Genomic DNA, 16,529 nt, shown 5'->3' on the forward strand with positions numbered 1-16,529 from the left:
CCTAGTACCACAATCCTAGTCCAAATAGTACTGTAGACTAAAACTCTTTAAAGATGACTCAAAATTGCTTTGAAGATTGTCTTCAACAAGGGTAATCCGCTAAGAATTGAAAATCAATCACAGAAAAATATATTTAGGTCAGGGGTGGCCTATTCAAAGAGCTAGTATATTGGAGAGATTCCACTATATAGAGAAAACTCTTTGACATGGCTACGAGAAAATGCATTGACACTCTAAAAGGTGGTCTTCTCAAAGAAGAGGCCAATATAGAGTGCATACGATAATGGTCTTCTCAAAAAGGTGGAGTTTTGGAAAGGTTGCATTGCATTTTGTACTGAAGATTCATTATAGATACTGTGAAAAGAAAATTTGTTAATATGTTACATGGGGTGGACAAAAGTATGGAAACACCAAATACCTCAGCTGAAATTAGCTTCTTTTTCATCACAACCCTACGTAATGATTGTCTGTCATTGTTACTCAACACACATTTACGTTCACACTGGGGTTTGTTGAATACTATGCCGCGTGATACAGCTAAAACTTCTGTACCTTCGTTACAGAGTTACCCACCATACGGGCCCCAACAATTTGATTGAGTGGGAATCCCATCAGCTTGACGCTGTTATACTGATTATTGCATCACACAACAACTGCAGCACCATCTATTAACTCCGCTGTAGTACACATGTATGGATCCTGGTCTATTAGTAGGGATCCGCATGGCATTTTAATTATTGGCACTAAGCTGCCCTTTTGATACAGCTGGTAGTATTGTGGAACATGATTTATAATCCCATGTAACTTAAAGGGGTTGTCCCGCGCCGTAACGTTTTTTGTTTTTTTTCAATAGCCCCCCCGTTCGGCGCGAGACAAACCCGATGCAGGGGTTACAAATAAAAACCGGACAGTGCTTACCTGAATCCCCGCGCTCCGGTGACTTCTTACTTACCTGGTGAAGATGGCCACCGGGATCTTCTCCCTCGGTGGACCGCAGCTCTTCTGTGCAGTCCATTGCCGATTCCAGCCTCCTGATTGGCTGGAATCGGCACGTGACGGGGCGGAGCTACGAGGAGCCGCTCTCCGGCACGAGCGGCCCCATTGAGAAAAGAAGAAAACCGGACTGCGCAAGTGCATCTAATCGGGCGATTAGACGCTGAAAATTAGACGGCACCATGGAGACGAGGACGCTAGCAACGGAACAGGTAAGTGAATAACTTCTGTATGGCTCATATTTAATGCACGATGTACATTACAAAGTGCATTAATATGGCCATACAGAAGTGTATACCCCCACTTTGTTTCGCGGGACAACCCCTTTAAGGCATGCATTTCATATGGTGTTTCCATATTTTTGCCCACCCCTATATATTCAGCTTTTAAGGTGCATCTTCAATATCTGTGTACCAGACACTCATACTACCACCGGCTATCCACCCCCCAACCCACCCTACTATTACACTTACATTCTCAGCTTGGCAACTTATCTTCCATGAGACCAAAAGAATCAGACATTGAAATTCTGCATGCTCAACCCTTCTCTCTCTTGACATCATCTGTTGTAGAAGAGTCAGGAGGCCCCATATGAATAATATAGCCAACCTGTCTCACAGAAATCAAAGATGGTGTGAACCTACACTAGGATGGCTAATGGTCTTCACCATAATCTTTACCCTATAGCACTACATTATAAAAACTATCTGCTGATTAGTGTTGTTTATTGGTGACGTAATAGAGGCGGTAACTAGTTACTCGCATCAATCAATAAAATACTACTATGTTACTATTACTGTGTCTTTTATATATGTGACATTTTTTGCTGTTGTGAGGCATTTCATTGTATATTTTGTATGAAATTAATCCCTTAACACAAAAGAATGCACATGTGCAATCTCTCACTGTAGGGTTTCTATGGAGCTTGCTTAGGAGCACACAGATCTGTTATGTAATCCTGCCTATTAAGTCATGCTGAAATACATTACACTGCAATACTGAAGCGTTGCAGTATATTTTATGAGTGATCACTAGTTCAAGTCCCCTATGGGGACTAAAAATAAGTTTTTTTTAATTATTACAAAAAATATTAAAAGTAAAAAAAAAACTGTATCCCATCTTTAATATAAAAAAACTTGATATTGACACATCGTAAAAGTCTAACCTATTAAAATAATGTATTTTTTATCCTGCACACCATCAGAAAATAAATATGCGATGCCAAAACTGTGCTTCTTTCATCAGCCTGTCTCCATGAAAAAATTGTATATAATCCAAAATGTTGTCAATAAAAACTATGGGTTATCTTGCAAAAAAGAAGCCTTTACACAACCCCATCAATGGAACAATAAAAAGTCATACATTTCAAGCCCTTCCCTGAAAATCACTGCATGGGTTGCCTGCATCCCATTGCTGTCAATGGGGTATCAGCAGCGCCGGCCCAGTTGAAAGCAATGGGATACCATTGCAGTCCTCTGTGACAGCTGTGGCAGGTGATTATTTCATCCCCGCTGCAGTCCCCTCATCACTGAACACTGTGGCAGTGCTGTCACAGTGTTCAGTGATAAGGGGACCTTCGTCAAGAAGCTGTGCTTCTACAACCACAGCTGCTCCAGTAGCACGGAGCTTCAGTCACACGCATTTTGCACATCCGTGCAGCGCATTTTTGGGGGGCACAAAATAAAACGCTTGTCTGAATGAGGCCTTAGTAGGGACTGCAAAAACATGGTGACAGATTTTCTTTAAGATGATAAGGATCTCAGAATCTATACTATGAATGTTCATATAGAATGGTGAATGATAACTGAAATACCACAATGTTTAATTCATTCCATATGCCCTCAAGAAGTCATTTATTGGAGATTTAGCTTGTTTCCATCAGCTCAGCGTATAGTAGTCAGTCTTCTTATTCCCCCTAGCTTTACATGAATTAACTTACATTTCAAGGAATACTCAGGGTAACTATTAAGGCAAAATGTTCTGTTAAGGTAAAATGTGGATTCCGGCTGTGACAGTCCTGTGTGCTCCAATGACTAGAATGTTCTTTTCTAAATAAGCGTTGCTAAATACAGGAAGCGTAATGTCATAAATCATTGGCTGGTGATTGACGGATGGAGTACGGGAGCTGCCAGAGAACAAACAGCAAGTGGTTTAAAAATAATTCAATCAAACCCTTTGTCTGTACGATGAATACTAAACATAAATTCATTGTGTAGTGGCCAGCGGATGACGGCTTCGGACAGAAGCTTTTCATCTAAGCATTATTGTATTGACAGGGAAATACATTATTTTTATACTCCTTTTTCTTTAAAAAGCTGACATCTAGACATATGCCAGGTTGTTGGTGGATCCACTTTTTCTTCCCTAAAACAGTGCTACTCTTAATTATGTAATTGAAAAAAAAGAGGCAGTTGCTTCATTTGTAGTGCACTAATATGTAGTAGAAAAACTATTTCAATTGTTGTGCTCACCTTTGATTAGGCAAAATGAACAGTACTACTGCCAACTCCAATTCTCTCTCACCAAAATCAGTGACTGCAATGGAATTGGATATAGAGTGGGTCGGTAAATTTTTTGCCCAATGGAATTGGATATAGAGTTAGTCGGTATACTTTTTGGCCAATGGAATTCGATATAGAGTGGGTCGGTACACTTTTTGGCCAATCGAATTGGATATAGAGTAGATCAATACACTTTTTGGCCAATGGAATTGGATATAGAGTGGGTCGGTACACTTTTTGGCGAATGGAATTGGATATAGAGTGGGTCGGTACACTTTTTGGTCAATAGAATTGGTTATAGAGTGGGTCGGTACACTTTTTGGCCAATGGAATTGGATATAGAGTGGGTCGGTACAATCTTTGGCCAATGGAATTGGATATAGAGTGGGTTGGTACACTTTTTGGCCAATGGAATTGGATATAGAGTGGGTTGGTACACTTTTTGGCCAATGGAATTGGATATAGAGTGGGTTGGTACACTTTTTGGCCAATGGAATTGGATATAGAGTGAATCGGTACACTTTTTGGCCAATGGAATTGGAGAAAAAGTGGGTCAGTACACCATTTAATTCAGGCTATTAGACCCCTCCTCTGGCAAAGTGTAATAGACTGATGTCATCGGCATAGTATAATGCACTACGTAAGTAATGCAGTGTACTATCTTAGCAATTGAACAGTCACATCTTCAAGTTCTCTTGAGGGGTAACTAATAGTGTAAAAAAAAGCTCAAAAAAGTTTGTAAGATACAATAAAAAAGAAAAACCAACACATAATAGCTATTACCAAGGTCATAAAATGTCGAACAATGAAAATATTGCTTTATTTATCTTGCATGGTGAACGGCATAAAAATAATTTTAAAAAAGTAATGCCAGAATTACTATTTTTCATTTGTTTGTGCCCTTCCCCCCCCCCAAAAAAAAAAACACAATGAAAAGCAGTCCAAAATGGTATCAATAAGAACTATAACTCTTCCCACTATGGCCGATCTCACACGGACAGGTCAGATTCCGCATGCACTCCATGAACCTGTAATTTCTTTACTGCAGATGACCATGGATATTCGCTGTCGGTTATGCGCAGAAGAGATTTTTTTTTTAAAAAAGGCGATGACACAGGTCGGACAGCTTCCATTGACTTAAAAAAAAAGCCATTTGTGCAGAGTTTGCACAAAAATTGAACATGCTGTGATTTTATTTCCACTCTCAGAAATCGCAATCTGAGCGGATATGTGAATGTTCTGTTTTTTTAAGGTGTGCAGAATACCATGGATCGTCCGTGTGGATGACAATCACGGATTCTGCAATTTAAATCCAGTCTTGTGAGACCAGCCTAAGGCCTCACTCAGGCGAGCGCTGTTTAGTGCATGAGCGCTTGGTGGATGTGCTGATTTAGCACATCTAAAAAAGATAGGACATGCAAATGCAAACTCGCATGTCGGCTCCGTGCAAAGATCTGTCCTATCTTTGATGCATGCTTTTCATTGGCTCTTGCAATGCAAAAATGAAAGTTACTTGGTAATTAAGTTACAAAATAGGTCCATAACTAAGGGGTTAAAATATCATACTCTACATGTTCTGAACTGGGAATCAGTCCTTCATCAGGTCAGCATATCATATAACACCATACAATGCTTTTGCAATGAAGAAAAGACTTCTAGTATTACATGATCTGTCACATGATGTCAGAATAAATACTCCTTTTCTGAAAGGCTCATGAGTCTGCGACACCATAAGCAAGCAGCATAAAGATCAAGGAGCTCTCCAAACAGGTCGGAGACAAAGTTGTGGAAAAGAATAGATCAGGATAAGCTATATAAAAATATCCCAAACTTTAAGCATCCACGGAGCCACAAGAGATGTAGCCCACCCAATTCACAGGCTGAGCAAGGAGAGTATTAGGCCCAATGTCCATAGGTGGATCTGATTTGCCACGCATAAGATCTGCAAATCAAGCCACCCATAGGGATACAAGTGAAATAAAGCATGCAGATTTGATTTGAGGACCTTTAGGTCCAGAAAAAAAATCGCAGAATGCTCAATTTCATTGCGGATCCCACATGGACAGCTTCCATTGAAGTCAATGGAAGCCGTCCGATCCGCGGCCAGTCCATAATTAAATTGTGGATGGGCTGCAGATTCCGCGGGAAAGCAGGAGTTTGAAAGAAAAAAAAAACTCCATTGCTCGGGCCGGGTCGGATTTCGCTGCGGGCTCCTGCATGCGGAATCCGATCCGCCCGTGGACATGAGGCCCAAATCAGAGACTCAAAAAAGACACCAACGATATCTCTGAAGGAGCACCAAAGATCCACAAAAGTGATGGATCCATCCATTTACGGGACCAAAATAAGCTGTACACTCCACAAGGGCAGGACTTTGTGGAAGCACCTTCAGAAGAAAACATTTCCTAAAGAAAAATGTTGGAAGTCCCCCAAACTCTTGGAACAAGGTTCTTTGGTCAGATGAGACTAAAACTAAACTTTTTGACCATCACACTATGTGTAGTGCAAACCCAACACTGCCCATCACCCCAAGAATACCATTCCCACAGTGCAAGTACGGTGGTGGAGCATCATACTGTGGAGATGGAAAACTGGTCAAGAATGAAGGAAAGATGGGCGGAATTAAATACAGGGCAATTATTGAGGAAAAGCTGGTTGAGTGAGCAGGAGATGTCAGATTGGGAAGAAGGTTCACCTTCCAGCTGGACAAAGACCCTAAACATACAGCTAAAGCTACTCTGGAGGGGTGTAGGAGAAACATAGAAAGGTCTTGGAATAGTCTAATCAAAACCTCAATCCAACTAAGACTCTGTGGTAGAATGTGAAGACTGCTGGACATTAACCCTACCTAACTAACCTGAAGGAGTTGGAGCAGTTTCACATAGAAGAATAGGCTAAAATCGAAGTGTTTAGATGTTGCTAAGTGTTACATTTATTCAGGCCATGGACCAGCGACCAACATGAATGCAACCTAAGGCTGAATGGGAAACAGGAAGGGTTATACACACATATCAGACACTGTTCACACCATGAATAAACCGAATGTGCATGCAACAAAGGGAAAACAGGGACATAGCTCCTACAACATCACCAAGTGGCCAAATACTCAAATGCTTACCAAAAGTACTATAACAGCAAGACAGATGGAAATATCAATTAATACGAGGTAGTACTTAGTATTTTGGCCAAAGTACATAAGCTCACAAGTCCCCATTATCTTGTGAGTCCCTACACTAACATGATAATTAAACCAAGGAAAGGAATCCCTGGCTACAAGCGGGGCGATCGTCTCAATAAAGATAGTCCAATGTTGGAACCTAGGGACCAACTGTCTCAATGTAGGTAACAATAGGCAGAAACACAAGATTAGGAAAAAATGCACACTAGGCGTCTGCACACCTACAGACACAGGAACTTACAACACAATACACACCAGGTGTCTGCACATCAACCAACAGGCATTGAACAAGACATTGCTCAAACCAGGTGTCTGCAAACCAACTAATAGACACTGGACAAGACATTGTTCACACCAGGTGCCTGCACACCAACTAACAAACACTGAACAAGACATTGTTCACACCTGGTGTCTGCACACTTACAGGCACAGAGGAATCTCACCCAGAACCTCATGCATCCATACACCAAAACAGACATAGTGTAAATGTCCACACCAACATACGTATGGGACAATAGTGAACCATCTTATATAAGTGACTCCTGAGGACCTCTGGAGGGCTACACGGGAACTGTAGATATACTCCCCCCTCCCTTACCCCCATAAGATCCTCCCTTTTTATGTTAACTGTTTGTCCTGTCACTATATGTTCTATGTGACGGTTTTTTTTGTTGGTAGGCTTTGACTTTTTAAATCAATTACTAATAAAATGTATTCTTTTTAACTCTATATCTGTGACGGCCTCAACCTATAAAAAATATAGATACTTCATACCACTGTGATTTGTGAAACAATGGTTTTCTATAGAAGCAGTCAGATGAAGAAATTTTAGATGCGCGAAAAACTCGCACTTTCAAAAGATAGGACATGTGTGGCTACTGTGCCCACATCTAAGGTCCGTGCTGTGAGAAAACATAGTACCTGTCTTTGGTGCGCAATGCGTAGGAGTTTCCATAGACTCTTATGGGAGCTGGAGTGTAGCTGTGTCCAACGCTCTGAAAAGAAGATTACAAGTCATTAGGAGGATTCTAGTGGCGCCGCTACACACAGAAGCATATTTTAAATGTAAACTCCTGTTAGTCTCCACAGGGATGAGGGGAAGCCACGAGGGTTCCGTTCATCTACCTGGGGGTTCCCTTAATCCCCGCGGGGACTAACTGTAATTTACTGTGGGATATTTAAAATGTGCTTCTGGGCAGCCAGTTTAATATGTCCTTCTGTAAGCAGTGGAGAATTCCTCCATAGCTAGGAGTGACAGGGGAGCGGGGTAAAAGGGCTTCACTGAAAGTGGGGCAGAGCTAGACGGATCCACCCTCTAGTCTGGCCCTTCCCCCCCGCTGAACTTGCAATTGGGAAATGACAGGGAGGAGACCTCTATCCTCACCCTCTCTCTCTATCTCCGCCTCCTTCCTATTCACTATAGGGATATCCATCGAGGATCCCCTGTAGCCCTGCCCCTTCTCTCTCTGCACCTTGGGGATATTTCTCAGGGATCTCCATAGCAGGAAGAGAGAGATCATGGCTATGGAGGATTAACCCATAGCAGGGAGAGACACAGCGGGACTATGGGTCAATAACTCTGCGCTCTCTCTTCCTGCTATGTGTTAATCCCCAATAACCCCGCTCTGTCTCTCTCTGCTATGGGGAAATCCCAAAGCCATGCAGGGCTTCTTCTTTCTCTCCCCCTGGAGCAGCTGCACTTTTTTAAAGCAACAAGCTACTCCAGTGAGCTGGAGTCTTCTGTGCGTGAAAAATTGAACGCTCGCGTAATGTTTTAGTGCAGTTTAGATGTGATGTTTTTGCACACCTATACTGCGCTAAAACCACGCTCATTTGTGAACAAGATCCAATGCATAGTAATATCTCTGTACTCCCCCCCCCCCCTTTTTTTAAAAATAATTGTTTGGGTTGTGTAAGTCAAACAGGACAACCTCCCCAAAATACATTTTATTTCTAGGTCGTAATGCAATAAAACAGGCAAAACACGAAGGGGAGTGGCGGGGTGAACACTTTCACAAGGCACTGTACAGGGTCCATTTAAATGTAAAAAGTTTGTGTACCTTTTTCTTTTCCTGAACAAAGACACGCTTCATCTTATAGAAGCAGTTATTAGATATGTACAATGTGGTGACAAGCCAACAAAAGAACAATGAGCGCAACTCATGACAAAAAGATTGCATTTAATCACTTAGGGAACATAAAATAAGGTAAAGAACAAAGTGCAATCAGACAGAACACGGAGTGCCTTCATCGGCTGGGAAGGGAGAGTTAATACATTCCAAGAATAGCAGCTGCTTGTTTGACTCTATTGTCGTCCAAAGTTAAATAAGCCGAAAAGTTTGTGTACTTCTGGACGGTATATGAGTTGTTGATCTGTTCTTTTTAGGGTGGACACCCACTGGCGTTTTTTTTCTCCACTGCGCTGCGAGAGTAAAGTTAAAGTCTCGCAGCGCAGTGCAAGAAAAAAAACGGCGAAATATCGGCATCACGCCGGGATACCGCCAATCTGTTCAATGGGGCCAGCAGCAGCAGCGCTAGCCCCATTGAAAAGAGATGGAGAATGCCGGGGACTTCTGCCACAGCTGCCCGCAGTCCCTGTGACAGCTGTGGCAGACGTCCGCGGCATTCTATCCCATTGCTTTCCCGTTGAAAGCAATGGTTTCTGCCAAGATTATCGGGGAAGGGCTTGAAATATAAGCCCTTCCCCGATAATCAGCAATAAGTGTAAAAAAAATTTTTTTAAATTACTCACCTCTTGGGCGCTCAGACGCGTCCTCCTGCTTGGTCCCCTGCACTGCTATTAAGCTCTTTCAGCAGGCGGGGATTTAAAAATCTCCGCCTCCTGAAAGGGCTGTGCAGATTGGCTGAGGGCTCAGCCAATAGCAGCTAGTGCTTAGCGATTGGCTGAGTGCTCAGCCAATGACACATAGCCCTTAGCTATTCATTCATGAATAGCTAAGATATTGCAGGAAAGGAAACTCCTGCCACAGCTGTCACAGCTGTGGCAGAAGTCCGCGGCATTCTCCCTATGTTTTCAATGGGGCTAGCGCTGCTGCCGCTGGCCCCATTGAAACCACTAGCGATATGCCGCTTCTATACCGGCGTCTTTCTTGCGCTGCGACGCGAGAGTTTTCTCGTGCTCTCGCAGCGCAAGAAAGAAAAAATCGCCAGTGAGCGTCCACCCTTAGAAGAATATGTTTATTACTGGTGTCATATCATAACTCATGTTCCACCGCCGGAGGATGTAATTTAAGAATTTTCTTGACTTAATGCAAAAAATGACTGTTTTCGTCCATTTGTATAACTCTAATGAGGAACAAAGACCTATTATGCTTCAAGTGTTGCACCCGCCTTAAGGCCCATTGAGAAACAAAGACATCTTTTGAGCGATAATTGTTGTGTGCATTTACACGTCAAGATGATCGCTCCAAATTTTTAAGGGTTCACTTTGCATAACTGTGTAAATGAAGGCTCACGCTGTATGCAGAAAACAAGCGGGACAGCTATCTTCTGCATGCAACTGTTGTCTTCACAGGGTGCTCAGCTGTTATACAGCTGAGCGCTCCGAGCAGGGTATACAGAAGACAAGCGGGCCCGCTGTCTTCTGCATACAGCTGTTGTCTTCTCAGAGCGCACAGCTGGTATGCAGCTGAGTGCTCTGAGCGTGGGAATACATAAGACAGCTGGAGCGCTGTCTTTTGCATACTCCGGCTGTGATCATGGAGCGCACAGCTGGTATACAGCAAAGCGCTCCGAGCGGGGTATGCAAAAGACAAGTGGGGCTGCTTGTCTTCTGTATACAGCTGTTGTCTTCTGGGAGCACACAGCTGGTATACAGATGAGCGCTCCAAGCGGGGTACACAGAAGACAGCTGGAGTGCTGTGTTCTTCTTACTCCGGCTGTGTTCTCCGAGCGGGATACCAGCTGAAACAGTAGTATCAGTGATTACCCGCTGAGAACTCAGCGAGCGGCACTGATAAAACTCATCTTTGTCTTACAGCTTGCTGAAAGACAACGATGAACGACTTGTTAATGAAAACTTCACGATGTCAGTGCAGTTAGACCCAACGATTCTCGCTCAAAAGACGGCTTTTAGCGATTTGTGAGCGAGAATCGTTGGGTCTAAATGGGCCTTTATATCTGAAGCAAAATGTGGGGTACTGTGATTTCCTTCGATTTTATATGGTTTGGAGCTCCTATACACGATCGTATGCACTAATGCGCACGCTTCATCGCTATCAATGAGGTTGATTTGCACACATGTCTTATAATGTACTTTTTGTGCACACACAAGCAATACACCTCGTCCTGATTTAAAAGGCTATTTAGCCTAAGGCCATGTTTAATCGCATAAGATATGCACATTGTGAAGCAGTTCTTCTGCGGCAAACCGCAATGGAAAAACTGCGGCAAAACCGCAGCAAATGCGCCCTGTGTGAACCCAGCCTGAGGGTGGCTTCACACAAGCATATGCGCAATAGCGAATGTATTCAACTGCGTTTTTTGTTCCTGCAGGACATGTTAACTTGAGCTGCAGACAAACACACCCTGATTTAATGGTTATTTAGTCTAATGAGTTCCTGATATGTTGTTCTCCAGTGGAGTTGCACAGCGTATTGTGCATCTCCTTGCATATTGCATATGCATCCCCCCCAGAATGGGTTCTGTTCACTGCACACAAATGCGAAGCCGTCCTTCTATTGCTGGAAGATGTTGCTGTATGGTGCCTTTGTATTTCAGTGCATTAGAGCTCATTCACATGAGGGAATTTGCGCAGCTAATTTACACGCGCAAAAAAAACCCCCACGACTATTAGAACCAATGGTTTCCTATGGAAACGTTCAGATAAAGTCATTTTAGCCGCACAAAAAAATCGCAACTAAAAAAATATAACATCAGTGACTGAAATTCCCTGCTGCATGAAAATATATGTTGTGACCCATCTGTGGTGCGCAAAATGCAGGAGTGTCTATAGACTCCTATGTGAGCTGGGAAAAAAGGGAGGGGGGAGTTTAGCCGCGTCCAAGGCTTGGAAAAGAAGACGGGTGCCTGTATTGAAGACATTAGAAGTCATTAGGAGGATTGCTACCGACTGAGGGAATTCCGAACAGCAGCACATTTTTTTGTGCAACACGCAGCTCCCTATCGTGTGAATGGGCGATTTTCCAACTTTTGAGGCTCAGGACTCAATGGAGGAAAAACGTCCATTCACTCAATTTTTGGCACAGTTAGCTGTAATTTTTTGCGCAATTAGGTCCCTGTGTGAACGAGTCCTTATGAAGCTCTTCTCCCTGAGGGCCCATTCACATGAGATCCCAGCTTTGAGCCTGGCCGTGGCGCTGTGTACGCCGGTGTAATGTACTGGGTATAACTGCGTACTCACACAGGCGGTCATGCGCAGTACACCTTTTTTTGTTTATATCTCCACGCCATTGCTTAGCAATGACGTGGGTACCCACAGCCCGTACACAGTGTAGCAGCATATGGGCTGCATATATCTACGGTAAAATACAACATGTTGCGTGCTGTTTTCTGTGATTATGTAATTCCGACCTGCTAATGTGAGTGTAATTAAATAACCAGCGGGGTTGTTGATCCAGGTCTTGGAGTCAGGTAGGAACTTTCCAAACGTTGATCCAGGGAGTATTCTGACTGCCATTATTGAGCCAGGATGGAATTTTTTCCCCCGAAATGTTCTAATTTGGCTTTTGCCTCATTGGGCTTTTTTTGTCTTCCTCTGGATCAACAAGTGGGGTGGAAACAGGCTGAACTAGAAAGACATTGTCTCCCTTCAGCCTATCATGCTATGTATTATTCATTGGATAACAGCAATCACGTTATCAGGGACTGCATACCGCGGGCCCCCGTGAGATCTCTCTTCAGATGAAACTTAAACTTTTAAAACTGTTTTTTACACGTTTTTTGGACTTTACATGATCGCCGCTATCCATTGAAATCAATTTATGGGATTCGATTGAGCAATTTCATGCACAAAATCATCCGTAAGGAGCCCTCAAGGTGGCTTCACATTGACATATTTGTGCCACACATTACACTTATAGAATTAGCAGTGCAATAATCAGACAATAGAACCCACTTATGTCAATGGGTTTGCTCACATTAATGATTTTTTTGTGCGCATTTCATGCCATGCTAAAAAATGATATCTGTTCTACTTTCCTGCATATTTGCATACCAAAAGCCCCATGGGATTGCATTGTGTGCAACTGCATTGGGAGAGTGCCCCCAGACTGTTGGTTTAGTGGGAGTGTACACCCCCATGCTTTTCGGCACCGACCCCTTCGTCGCCCTCACTCCCTCTTTTACTCCCTCCCACCCCTTAGCTGTGCTAATGCATCAGCTGTGAAGGGGTTAATTTGTCCAACATGCTTTCCCTCCCAGGGGAAGTGGAATTTTACCTCCCGTTCCCAGCAGCCACAGGCTTGGTTTAAAAGGCTTATTGCAGTCCACTGGGGAGTCCTCTGGTCCTTCTACAGGGGCATCTACTCCTGCATCTAGTACCTCCCCTGCAGCTGTGCTGCCTACAGGGGATACAAGCAGGGCCCATGCCCCCACCCCTGCAGCTACTGTAAGTGGCTCTGTGGTTTCCTATGATGCCTAGGAGATGTGCATTACTGATCAGGGTTTTTTGCCCTCTCAGGCCCCTCCATCATCCTCCATTGCACGATCCTGTGAGTTTTGTTCGCATAGGTCCTGTGACAGGCACAGATCACCATATTCCTCACCTTCCCGAGATTATCACAGTCGTAACCACTGTGGATCTCTGATGCACAATCATAGGCAGTCTAGGCCAGTTCCAGAGCCTTGCAGAGGCATTCATTTTCCAGGTCGTCCAAATGGCGCTCCCTATCCTTATTGGGTGACTTCTGGTGGCCAGCAGACCGTTCATCACAGGCAGTTTCCCCTGCAGTTTCTGGTGAGTTCCATTATGCTGGGGCTTGAGGTGGGGGTGGTGGGGGTAATGGTTCCGATCTGTTCGCTATCCTGTGGGAATTTTTGGATACATTCCACTACCCCTTCCTCATCAGCCCAATAACCTGAGCAGGTTGGGTCAGCCAAGGCCCACAGAGATGCCCTGTACTGTGGGATGAACTCACTGAGTTCTCTTTTGGATGAGACTAGGGAAAAGATATGGAGCAACAATAAACCATTTGGCAGGAAGGCTCTTGTAGCAAAAACAATGAATAATTGTCTTCAAGCTTTCTCAGTATTGCGTTGTATCAGGGACCAAAAGCATCCGGAAAACTGTTCAGACTCGTTCATTTATATGGACATGGTGTACAACTCCTAAAAGTCTCGTGGCGGTTCTACCTGGTGGAGATATGATGAGGCGTTCCAGAGGCATTTGGCTGTACAGTTTTAGATGGGTTGAGGTGTTAAGAAAACAGACATTTGGCCTCGCTTCATGGTTTCTCAAAAGAAAAATCCCATTTCTCAAGGGCCAGTGGCCATCCGGTGCCCAGGAACCTGTTGGCTCTTCAACAAGGACCATTGCCGATTCTTCGACCTATGCAAAATTTAACAAAAGTGCTCCTCCTGCGGGGGTGCCCATGCTTCAGAACGTTGCCCTCGGTACCCAGGAAAGCAGTCTCAAAAGCCTCCCAGCCAACAGAAGCAAAAAGACTCTGGTGAGTGTAGAAGAGATGGAACCATGGCTAGACCTGTACGCTGAAAAGGAGAACGTGGCTCAGCTTAGATTTGGTTTTAGTTTGGGCTTTTTTATTCCATTCCATTTCCAAAGAGATATGTTTTTCTCATGCAATATGAAATTCGCAGAGTAGCACCCGGAGGTAGATTGTAGGGCCCCTTTTCTTCACCTCCTTTTCCTATTTCTGGGTGTCTCCTCTCAGTTTGGTCCCCAAGAAGGAACATAGTAAATTCCATCTTATTCATCACCTATCTCTCCCAATGGGTAGTTCCGTTGGCGATGGTATTTTGCCAGAGAAGGCATCCGTGTCCTATGTGTCTTATGATCGAGCAGTTTGCCTAATACGAGAGACCATTTGACCTTCTGGCAAAATAGGACATAGAATTTATTCTGCCTTTTGCCGGTTCACCAAATTGCTACCACTTGCTGGGCTGCTGTGTGGATGGGCAGTATTATTTTGATACTTGCTTGGGCTGTTCTACCTTATGCCATTTTTTTCGAAAGATTTAGTTCTTTCATTGAATGGGTGGTTCAATATGACACCTATTCCAATTTCATTATGCATTACTTAGATGATTTTCTGCTTGTTGCCCCTGCTAATGGTGTTAGATGTGGCTTCCTTTTGGACAGTTTTCGCTTCTTCATGGAATGTTTTGGGGTCCCACTTTCCGCTGAGAAGACTGACGGTCCCGTTACACCCCTTTCTTTTATCGGCATTAAAATCGATTCAGTTCAAATGCTCTTTAACTTGCCACAGAATAAGATACAGCGGTTGTTGGATCTGTTGGAGGGTTTTTGTTCAGCTGCAAAGGTCACCCTACGACAGATACAGTCCCTCCTAGGTCTTTTGGTCTTTGCTTGCCCAGTAATGTCTATGGGCCGAATTTTTTCTTATCGACTTTCCTTGGCCTCCGGGGGGCTAAGGCCCCAGGACATGTTGTTCAGCTTTCCAGACCATTGAAGGCCAATTTGCGAGTGTGGCTGAAATTCCTACGAACCTACAAAGGCCGTACCTATCTGCAAGCCCCCGAGGTATCTCATGGAGGGCTCCAGTTATTCCCAGGTGCCTCAGGGTCATTGGGGTTTCCTCTATCTTTTAAAATGCATGGTGCTGTGGTCCTGGCCCAAAACGTAGTTGTAGTTGGGCCTCTGTAAGAATCTCATGCTGCTGGAGTTGTGGTGGCAGTGGTCAGTGGCAGTGGTCTGTTTCTGGATGGATAATTTGGCCATAGTCCATGTGGTTTACTGTTTGTCTCCTTCTTCCTTTCCAGTTTTGTCCCGTTTCAGACATTTGGTTCTCAGGTGGTTGGAGTGGAATATCTGGTTCTGGGCCCGTCATGTCCTAGGGATGAAAAATAAAGTGGCTGATGCCTTATCACATTTTCATTGGTAGGAATACCAGAATTTACAACCATTGGCAGAGCTGGAAGGCCAACAGTGCCAGATTATCTATGGTCATTGGTGGATCTGGAGTGATGCCATTGCTTAGGTCATCAGTCACTCCTGCTGCCTGGCAACATCCTGGTAAGGCACGGACGCAATGCCTGTCTCAGGTTAGCAATAGGAATGTCTCCGAGTCAGATCAGTTGCTCCTGGAAGTAACTGGATTATTTGCTGCACTTGTACAGTTTAGGGGTATTGGGTCTGGTTGCCCAGCGTCGTTTGTGTGGCGTCACCTTCTGTTTTCAGCTTTTGTGTTAGTCCAACGTTACAAAACATTTTATTATTCGCCAGGCGTTAAAAGGTTTGAGAAAGGAACACATGATGAGGGAGTGTTGTTGTCCTGTTTCGCACTAGTTACTTTGAAAGTTGGCCATTACCATTTACACTGTTCTTTCATCCCAGTATAAGTCTTCTCTTTTTATGTTCGGTTTAACTCTTGGCTTTTTCACCACCCTTCACATTGGAGAGTTGGTTTTTCCATCGGCACATCACCCGGGTAGTTTCTTGGCTGACAATGTTGTTCTATCTGTGGTGTGGTCTGTCTGAGGATTCGTTGCTCAAAAATTTATGTTTTCACCAGAAGCTCATGGATCCCCTGTATGCAGTTGATAGTCCTTCTTGCCCTGTTAATTTTGTTGAAAATTACCCACGATTCCAAAATTGCCACACTAATTTCCTAGTCCATTCCGATATTCTTCTCTGACTAGATTCCAATTCCAATCCATCTTTTGGCATTGCCTTTTGG

This window comes from Eleutherodactylus coqui, chromosome 3, assembly GCF_035609145.1.
Source record: "Eleutherodactylus coqui strain aEleCoq1 chromosome 3, aEleCoq1.hap1, whole genome shotgun sequence".
Classification (NCBI taxonomy): domain Eukaryota; kingdom Metazoa; phylum Chordata; class Amphibia; order Anura; family Eleutherodactylidae; genus Eleutherodactylus; species Eleutherodactylus coqui.